Below are 9663 nucleotides of genomic sequence, written 5' to 3' on the forward strand. Positions count from 1 at the left end.
ATCCACTTCTTCGAGAACTGTCTACCCTGGGGGTTAGGTCAGCTTCACCACTTCTTTCAGAGGTGTGAATTTAAATCTCCAGTGAAGATCAGGCTTTAGTATGCCAAGTGTTTTGGTTCCATTCAACAGGTCTTGAAAGAGTTAATGAGTCAGACTAAAACTCATTTTTCTTTCCAAATGCACTTTACTTCCTTGTTACTTGTGATGTCATAATATGCTAGTTATCCAGCTGTCTGTAGAGTCTTCCAGTTAAGCAAGATCTGAATGTCTAATGTAACCCTCCTCCACACACACCCCAAACTTTTGAGTTTTCTTTAAAAGCCACTCTCTCCCCCATAAGGAAGCAAAAAAGGGGGAAAGCCCCATTATTTTCTCCTTCAACAAGGAATCTGAAGCAGAAGAGAAAAGATGCATGGCAGATGTCATAGTCTTCTGTACCAATTATGGAGTGCCTACTGAGCTAGCTTGTACACACACCAGATGTGTTCATCATAAGGTCCTTTAATCCACTGCCAAGTACGGCTGAGCTTCATTTAAATAAGGTATATTACACACCGTGCCACCTAGTGGCTAAACGGGTATAATACAGGTTAGCATTCCGTTACATCCCCCCCCTTAAGTTCTACTTTGCTACCATTTAAAATATTTACATCTTTGAAGTTCAGTACCTATCAGTCTGATAAGTGTCTCTGATATTTTCATTTTTTTCATTCCTAGAATCAGTTTTCAGCCACTGCATGCACAGCTCTTATAAAACATTCAACATTTTCCCCTGGTTCTTGTATTCTCTGGTGAAAACATGCTCATGCACATTTCTCTGAGGTACAAAATATGCATCAAACATAGCCAGAACCTTTTCATAGTCTTCTTTGTGGCTGTCTTCAGTAAAGTCAAAGGATTTAAAGATATGCTCTGCTTGCGTCCCCATCACATAAATTAAAGAAGATACCTGTATATCTCCAATTTCTTTGTGAAGTTTGTTCGCAATTCAAAATCTTTCAAATACTGCTTCCAGTCTGTCCATTGGGAAAGTTTGTCAAAGCTAAAGTTCTCTGGGGCATTGAAGAGTGGCATGCTGATGAAATCCTGCAACCTTTGTTGCTGTTCCTTCTGTCTGCAACTATTGTGCCTCACCTCATTGGCTGAGTCCTTCCTCATTCAGGGTATAGTATTGTTGCTTTGTTCCTTCTGTTTTTGTTCTTGGTTTACTTCTGACATCATGTCATGTTCTTTTGTACCAGATATGGCCTGGTCACAGAGCTTGCTTATACACATCAGATGTGTTCATCATAAGATCCTTTCATGCACTGCCAGGTATGGCTGAGGTATCATTTTAATAAGGTATTATTAAATACACTACCACCTAGTGGCTGAGCAGTATAATACAATTTAGCATTTCATTACAGGCTAGCGTTCCAGGCATAAGGAGTACAGTAGCAACATAAAAAGAACAGGAGTAGTTTTGGCACCTTAGAGACTAACAAATTTATTTGAGCATAAGCTTTCGTGGGCTACAGCCCACTTCATCAGATGCATAGAATGGAACATATAGTAAGAAGATATATATACATACAGAGAACATGAAAAAGTGGAAGTAGCCATACCAACTGTAAGAGGCTAATTAATTAAGATGCAACATAGAAGGCATGAAGCTGAGAGAGGGGAAAGAGAGAGTGGGCTACAGTTGTGGCCAGTTCTGTGCAGATGCACGAGGTGCGAGAGAGATCAAGAAATCTTCCCTCCCTCTCCCTCCCCACCCATCAGCAGAGGAGGCCCAATGCAGAGGCAAATGTACACTGCACCTTTTCAGAGTATTGCAGAACTGCTGGTGCTGTTGCTGAAGCAAACAAACACAGAATGTCCCAGGAGGAATTCTGGCTGAGTGCAGCATTGCATCTCTCATATACTCACATTTTTAAAAGCCACACACTAACCCAAAGAGAGCAATAAAACAAGAGGATTAGGAAAAGAAAAAATGCAGGTGGGGGAAAGGTCACGTAGAATGTTGTAGGTGAGGAGGAGAATCTTGAACATGATGTATCAAGTGGTAGGAAGCAAATGAAGGGATTCAGGCAGGGAATCAACGTAGTCTGAACAGGTGAGAGAATGATTTTAGTAGCATCATATTAAATAGACTGACGTGTGGGAGAAGTTAGAGGCAGTGAGAACAGACAGGAGGTATTGCCAATAAACAAGATGAAGAGATGAGAAGCCCACGAATAAGGGCTTTGGTGTGGGGTATTATGAATAGAGGGTAGATTTGGGAAATGTTGAGAAAGAAGAGACAGATTTATGTTGCTGGATATATACAAAGAGAACTTTGAGTCAAAGAATGGACCGAGATTGTATTGTGAAAACTGTCTTAAACTTGTAATGAGTTTTGCCTTTTGGAGCTAGTATTGCAGGATTCACTGTGATCCTTTTATCCTAGTTTTAAATATTGTCATGCGAAATTTAGAGTAATGGCTGAAGAGAGCTTCAGAAGTCTGCGAAGGACTGATTGCATCCCTGACAAGAATGCCTTAGCAGTCCTTTTATGGGCTTTGGTTGAAGTTTAAAATATTAAAGCCACCCAAGAATAAGAAGGAAAGTCTGAACCTATATACTGAAGTGTGACTAAAACTGATGAGAAATGTGTTTTTCATATATTTTGCTTTGAAATACACAGTAGAAAAAAATAATGAACTAGTTGAGTAAACAAGATGGCCAAGTCAGCAGCCAATAAACTACATTTTAATGTTTGCAATCTGTAAACTATGAGTAGGACTTGGAATGATTATTACAGTTTAGATCTAGGTATTAGACTAGATGGAATATTAAGAATCAAAAGATCAGTTATAAAACATCTCACACCTATTTGTTCTACTGCACTGTACCTCTGATCAATAGTTTTCCATTTAATTTAGATTTTAATGGGAAAATTCTTAATTGTGTGTTCTTATAAACATGTTATTTGAGAAAAAAATGCCAGGTAAGTGGCTTTTATTTTAGGATGGTAGTTGTTCGGTGCGGGCTCTTGGGGCAAGGAGGGTTGCAGAAAGAAGGATTAGGGCTGTGTGCATGCCTAGATGTGGAATAGGGCATTGATGTGCTCTCTCGCATCGGAGTAATCGGCCTCCGTGATCTCTTCAGAGGTCTCATGCAGAAGCTGGGCAATCCACTTGTGCAGGTTCCTTGGCAAAGCTACTTGCTCCTTGTCCCAGTAAGGCTAACATGTCCACGCCACTGTGCCGTGACAGGCGGGGGGACCACTGCTGCACACAGGCAAGCGGCATAAGGGCCAGGGCAGAAGCCGCATTGTAGTAGACGACCCTCCCTTGCTTCCCAGGTCACCCTCAGCAGCGATATATCTTCCAGGACAAACTCATCCTGTGGAAAATGTGGGGACAGTGTTCAGTATAGGGTCCCCCGGCAGCTGTTGGCTCTCCCCAAGGCACAGAACCAACCCCAGAGGACATTACGGCCCTGAAACAATCAGTCCCCTTTGCCCCTGTGCTTACTCACCATTTTGGGGCTCCTGTGGGTTATGTGCGCTTGTCTTGAGACAGGCACTTTCTGCTATTGTGTACACTGTACTTTTCTTTAAGTATGGCCGAATCATTGCTCTGTCTAGTGTGAACAATGCTGCCTCTGTTCAGTATTGCATTTTGGCTTTACAGATGCAACCTTGAGATCCCAGCCATCCTTGTTATCAACGGCCAAAAGGCTGCAAAGAATCAGGAAACATCCGTGAAGAACCAAAGAGGACCTGCTGCATGAGTGGTGGGAGACTGAAAGGAGGCTCCACCAGTAGAATGTGGATCACCAGCACCAAAGCACAGAGCAGCTCATAAGCATCATGGAGCGCTAAGCATACTCAATACAGGCGCTCATAGCACTGCAGACAGAGCAGATCCGCACCCGCCCCCTCCTGCAGCCCTTGTCCCAAAACTCTTTCCCTTGGCATGTCACCACCAACCCACTTACCCCAACATCAGGTTTCTTACCACCACCAGCTGCCTCCAACACCTGTAGCTTCACCACCCAGCCCTGCAAACTATGACCCTTCCCCACTGCACTCAACCCCCATCACCATGCACTTTAGCCAGCCTGAAGTGCAGCACTCATTTTGTGGCACTCCAGACAGGAAGGTTGAACATGATAACAGGACATATGCAAATCTGTGATTGTCCCGGTTCCCACCCCACCCCTTTCCCTCCTCCCACACAGCACAGATGTGTCATGCCCTTTCTGTTTCCTCCAGCAGTTCTGTTTTTCAATAAATGAATTTTTTGGCTTTGAAAACATTCTTTATTGCATTAAGTAAAAGATACCATAGCCCAGGAAAGCAACAGGCACTGCAAGTCAGTGCATCATACGTAGCAAACACAGATGTCTACTACCATTGGAACCACTGCACTTCACTCCCATGCAGTGCACCAAACATTAGTGGTGGCTTTCAGCATCGAATTGCTTCCTCAAGGCATCCCTAATCCTTACAGCCCCGCCCTGGGCCCCTCTAATAGCCCTGGTCTCTGGCTGTTCAAATTCAGCCTCCAGGTGTTGAACCTCTGTGGTCCATGCCTGAGTGAAGCTTTCACCCTTCCCTTCACAAATGTTATGGAGGGTACAGCATGTGGCTATAACCGTGGGGGTGTTGTCATGGGCCAGGTCCAGCTTCCCATACAGACAGTGCCAGCGGCCCTTTAAATGGCCAAAAGCACACTCAAAAGTCATTCTGCACTGACTCAGCCTGTTGTTGAACCGCTCCTTGCTGCTGTCAAGGCTCCTTGTGTAGGGTTTGATGAGCCACGGCATTAAAGGGTAAGTGGGGTCTCCAAGGCTCACAATGGGCATTTCAACTTCCCCTACGGTGATCTTCTGGTCTGGGAAGAAAGTCCCGGCTTGCAGCTTCCTGAACAGGCCGGTGTTCCAAAATGTGTCATGCACCTTTCTGGACCAGCCTGCATTAATGTCCACCGTTAATGTCCACAGTGATCCACAAGCGCCTGGAGAACCATAGAGAAATACCCATTCCAATTTATGTACTCGGAGGCTAGGTGGTCTGGTGCCAGAATTGGAATATGCGTCCCATCTATCATCCCTCTGCAGTTAGGGAAACCCATTTGTGCAAAGCCATCCACAATGTCACACATGTTGCCCAGAGTCACGGTTCTTCTGAGCAGGATGCAAATAATGGCCCTGCAAACTTGCATCAACACGATTCCAACGATCGACTTTCCCATTCCAAACTGGTTAGCAACCGATCGGTAGCTGTCTGGAGTTGCCAGCTTCCAGATTGCAATAGCCACCCACTTTTCTACTGGCAGGGCAGCTCTCTATCTCGTGTCCTTGCGCCGCAGGGGGAGTGCGAGCTCAGCACACAGTCCCATGAAAGTGGCTTTCCTCATCCAAAAGTTCTGCAGCCACTGCTCGTCATCCCAGACTTGCATGATGATGTGATCCCACCACTCAGTGCTTGTTTCTCGAGCCCAAGAGCAGCGTTCCACTGTGGTGAGCATGTCCATGAATGCCACAAGCAATCTCATGTCGTATGTGTTATGTGAGTCAACATCATCATCGGACTCCTTACTGTCACGTTGTAGCTTAAGGAGTAACTCGACTGCAATTCGTGACGTGCTGGCGAGACCCATCAGTATATTCCTCAAAAGTTCAGGATCCATTCCCGCAGACCGAAAGGGAAGACAGAGCGTGCAGTACAAAAAACGTTGAAAGATGACGCCAAATGTGGACGGAAGCACAGGGATTGCTGGGAAGCGAAGCAATGCATCACGGGGCATTGGGACAGGACCCAGAATGACCCGCACCCCCCCACCCCCTTCCCACAAGCCATAGCACCAGAATGGGAAGAGGTGCTTTGTGGGATAGCTGCCCATAATGCACCATTCCCAATGCTGCTGCAAGTGCCACAAACGTGGCCACGCCACGGGGCTTGCAGCTGACAGTGTGAACACACAGCAGTGCTTTCCCTGCTGCGCTCTCCAAGGGCTGGTTTAACTCACAGCGCTCTACATCTGCAAGTGTAGCCATGCCCTGAGTGTGTTACAGATTGTTGTAATGAGACACAAAACCAGTGTCTCTGCTGAGTCCGTGATTTTTGGTATCTAGGCGAATTATGAATATAAGCTCCCAAGCTCATGTTTTGACGGCGTTATGCAGATTTCCTTTGAGGATAAGAACTGAAGAAGAGCTCTGTGAAGCACAAAAGCTTGTCTCTTTTGTCAGCAGAAGTTGGGCCAGCCAATAAAAGATATTACCTCACCCACCTTGTCGCTCTCATATCCTGAGACCAACACAGCTGCAACAACACTATGATCATCATTTTAAAGTATTTAAAACCTACTACTGCTGGCTGCAGATTCAGTCCATAGCAATGGTGAATGGTGACCCCAACCTCAAACCCAATTGCATTAGTCCCTTTGAAGACATGACAAACTAACCCTAATTTATGAGAGTTCATTTTTCCTCGTAATCTCCTATGCAGTCTATGTTTTTACTTTTCAGATCTTAAGGTTCTCCATGAAATTGATTAAATTGTTTAATAAGACATTTACCTACCCACATGGGGGATGGGGGAGCCAAATCCATGATTCCAGTGGCACAAAAGCAGCTTCACAAATTATCGTTAACTAGTTGTGCAACTCAGACATTTCAGGCATTGCACTGGAGGTGGGGACTGGAGGGACTTAGACCACTGAGAGCTAAGTACAGAGCCTCTCAGTACTAGGTCAGATCTGATCCAGACTAGTCATGACCAATGGTTACATAGAGTGGGGGAAACTCTCTTGCCTTAGTTTTCCAAGACTGGAGTTTACTTTTCAGTTTTAGTGTCTTTCCATTAACTTTAAAGGTCCACCATTGTCTGTCCCTGGGTTGGTTGCTAGGTGTTTGGAGTTAGTTTCATTGAAACAACTACCGTGGGAGGTGCCCCTCCTTGCCTGATTGCTTCACCCCCTCTTGTGAGGTGATGCTGCAGTTGCATTCTAGTTACAATTACAATGTTCCACACAAATATACGTGTATACATTCAGAACCATAACCTGTACACATATCTCCCAATGACCATCAGGTTCAGAACATTACACGCTTTCATAAAAGACCTTATTTGACATATATTTATACACAATAACATTGTATCTAACCAGTTGATTCAATTGCTTGTCCTTTGGGGTTCACATCACCTGATCTCCGCTTGGGGTATCTGGACCCTGATTGTCATACCACCTTCAGATTCATACTGGAACGTCTGCACTTTATACAATCTATTTCTGTGCAAAAGGTCAATTGCAAGGACTCTGCTACCAGCGTAACAAACTGTCCATCAGATATCTTTCCAGCGGTGCCAGAAGGGAAAAGGATTCAGGCTGTAGAACAGCAGTTGAGCTGTGTCATAAGGCTGAAGTTATGCTTCAGGGCCTGTGAGGGCTCCCTACTTCAGTGAAGGAAGAACAGGATCTATACGGGGTGGATTCCCTGGCAGGGATAGATTCCATTGCCATGTCCCATGTAATAGGATAAATATGGATGTCTTCCTTGACCAGAGACATTACATTTCTAAACCCTTTTAGTGGCAGTCACCCAGCAGATTCTGACAATTTTTCTAACTCTGTCATGGAATTTGCAGTTCTAGTTCAAAAGGTCACTACAGGTCTGTCGCATCTTACGCGCATTTAACATGCGCGATTTCAGCTTTACGTGGTCGGCACAAAAAAAAAGAAAAGAGAGAAAAACAACAATTTTAATACTATACCTGTAGTGCAGGCGATTCCACCCGCCATTGAACTCAATGTAATTTTGACTATACGCAGTTTTCGCTTTACGCGCTAACTGCAGAACGGAACCCCCGCGTAAGATGAGACGGACCTGTATTCTTCAAGTCTCACTTTGGCTTCATACAGCAGCATTAATTCATTTTCCTACTTTCCCCCCTTCAGTTATGACTGCAGGTTTCAAACGTTGGTTTGTCCCATTACCATATACTCTGTTAGTATGGTGTGATGCTGTATGATTGAAATATGACCATTTATATCATTAATATTGCCACTGTTAAACAATTTCAACAAATCTTGTACTAAGCACATCATGTAAGGTGTCAATGGAAAAGTTATGATTTCCTAAGTATGATTATCCTGTTTATATGCATGTATCAGTTTTGTATCTGAAGGTATAAATATTGACTATGTACTGGCATATACATGTGTGCTGGGTAACACCCAAGTAAAATCTACAATGAAGTCAGACAGCTATGTGTTGATGACCCATCAAAGACACTTAGCTATCACATATCAGGGGGTAGCCGTGTTAGGCTGTATCCACAAAAACAACAAGGAGTCCGGTGGCACCTTAAAGACTAACAGATTTATTTGGGCATAAGCTTTCTGAAAAAGTGGGTTTTTTACCCACGAAAGCTTATGCCCAAATAAATCTGTTAGTCTTTAGGGTGCCACCGGACTCCTTGTTGTTTTTGTTAGCTCTCACAATAGGCCATAGAAGAAACTCATTCCACCCAGATGGCTCTTCCTGCAGATGCCTCAGCCTCCAAGGGCCAATGGCCACCCTCTTGGGTCATCAAGCCATGTAAGGACATGTGATATTTTCATGTGACCCTGGACTTCATCTTATGCCAGCAACTTTCCACAAACTGGGCTGTGACCTTTGTTTGAAACAGAAAATTTCCAGGCACATGGCAAAGGGTTATAAAAGACATGTGGAATGACTCCATTTTGCCTCTTTCCTGCTCGGACTCTCTGGAGTGTGGATTTACACCTAAAAGGAGAATATCAAACTATGGCCTGAGGACCTTCCAATCTTTTGGAAGTTGCTAGAGAAACTTTCCAAGCCAGAAGTCTGTAACATCACTGCTACAAACTTGATGCAAGAACATTGCAATTAATATATGTATATGATCTATTAACCATTTTAACTCTCTTCTTCTTTTCTTTTATTAATAAACCTTTACATTTTAGTTACTAAAGGATTGACAGTGGCATAATTATTGGGTAAGATCTGAATTATATATTGACCTGGCTAAGTGCCTGATCTCTTGAGATTAGAAGGACTCTATATGTGATTAAATTGGTTTTCAATAAACACTCATCACAGAGTCCAGGTCTGGGTGGTGAGATAAGGGCTGGAATGCCTAAGGAGACTACACCTCTGACTTCTTGTTAACCAGTGTTGTGAGACAGACGTTTACTTTTGTTACTGGCTCGGTATAATCTAATGATAGAATAACCACCAGTTTGGGGCGAGTCTGCCCTATTTCTCAGCCGTTTGTCCTGAATCTGGCATTCTCAGCTGTGACCCACTGAGGCACAGTGACATATGGTCAGATAAGAATGGGAGATAGGTGTAGAGAAGTAAGTTCACAGGCCAAATCTTCAGCTAATGTCAATGGAGCTATATGAATATACTTCAAACATTTTTTCTTCAAAAGATGTACCTGCAAGGAGGAAGTAGTATAGACTGAGATGACACAGTCTACAAGTACCTACATTTTATGGTCATAGCATACAAAAAGATAAACATAAAATACTCTTTCTGGAAGGTTGCAACATAACACTAATTTATTGCTTAGAATCCAGTCCTTAAACACATTAGAATCAAGAGTGGAGAGAGAGAGTGAAAGCAGGTTGCTCCCTAAGGCAAAGAGGCACAACTCAC

The sequence above is a fragment of the Terrapene carolina genome, unplaced genomic scaffold (genome assembly GCF_002925995.2).
Source record: "Terrapene carolina triunguis isolate 2854851 unplaced genomic scaffold, T_m_triunguis-2.0 Scaffold138, whole genome shotgun sequence".
NCBI classification, from domain to species: domain Eukaryota; kingdom Metazoa; phylum Chordata; order Testudines; family Emydidae; genus Terrapene; species Terrapene triunguis.